The 655-nt window shown below is 51.1% G+C and overlaps 1 non-coding gene across 1 annotated transcript; it reads right to left on the bottom strand.

Annotated features, from left to right (window-relative positions):
- Positions 1-307: 307 nt before the first annotated feature.
- Positions 308-380, bottom strand: TRNAE-UUC (transfer RNA glutamic acid (anticodon UUC)). Its single transcript has one exon. It is a non-coding gene; the product is annotated as a tRNA-Glu (tRNA).
- Positions 381-655: the final 275 nt, after the last annotated feature.

Genomic DNA, 655 nt, shown 5'->3' with positions numbered 1-655 from the left:
TCTAAGATGAAAAAAAAAAAGGTAAATTAGTGAGGAATGGATAGGACAAACAATCCTGGGTTTGGGTGCCCTGTTAGTGAAGAATCTAAACCATTTGGGCTTTAGTCAAACGAAGTCATGAGGTCAGTGAAAGTCTTCACAGGCCTCTCAGCCCCAGATACCTATCTCTGGTAATAAGGGTCCTTCTGCCCCCAGGTACAGCAGTGCACCTTTCACAGGAAGAGAGGAGAGAAGAGTCAGAGTGTCCCTCTTCCATTGGTCTTTTTTTTTTTTTTTTGGCCACACCTTGAGGCTTGAAGGATCTTAGTTCCCCAACCAGGGACCGAACCCGGGCCCTCAGCGGTGAAAGCACTGAGTCCTAACCCCTGGACCACCAGGGAAGTCCCAAAATGGGCATTTCTTAAACAACTTTAATTCAAAATAATCAACAGGCCATTGAGGCGCATTTGGGGGTTGCCTGCTCTGAGCCCCCACAAAACACCCACTGGAGCCTGAGCGTAAGAGCTGCCTCCAGTGACGCTCCGGGTGGAACATGGTGCCCCTGCAGGCTCCCATCACAGCCAACTCCAAGCTCCCAAACGCCCTCCTAGGGAAGAATCTTGCGTCAAGTTCTCTGCATCCCTTTACCTCCAGCCCCAGCCCCAGGCTGGCCCAG

Source organism: Capricornis sumatraensis, chromosome 1, assembly GCF_032405125.1.
Source record: "Capricornis sumatraensis isolate serow.1 chromosome 1, serow.2, whole genome shotgun sequence".
Taxonomy (NCBI): domain Eukaryota; kingdom Metazoa; phylum Chordata; class Mammalia; order Artiodactyla; family Bovidae; genus Capricornis; species Capricornis sumatraensis.
Note: the sequence above shows the minus strand (reverse complement) of the source record. Positions and strands in the feature narration are given on the sequence as shown.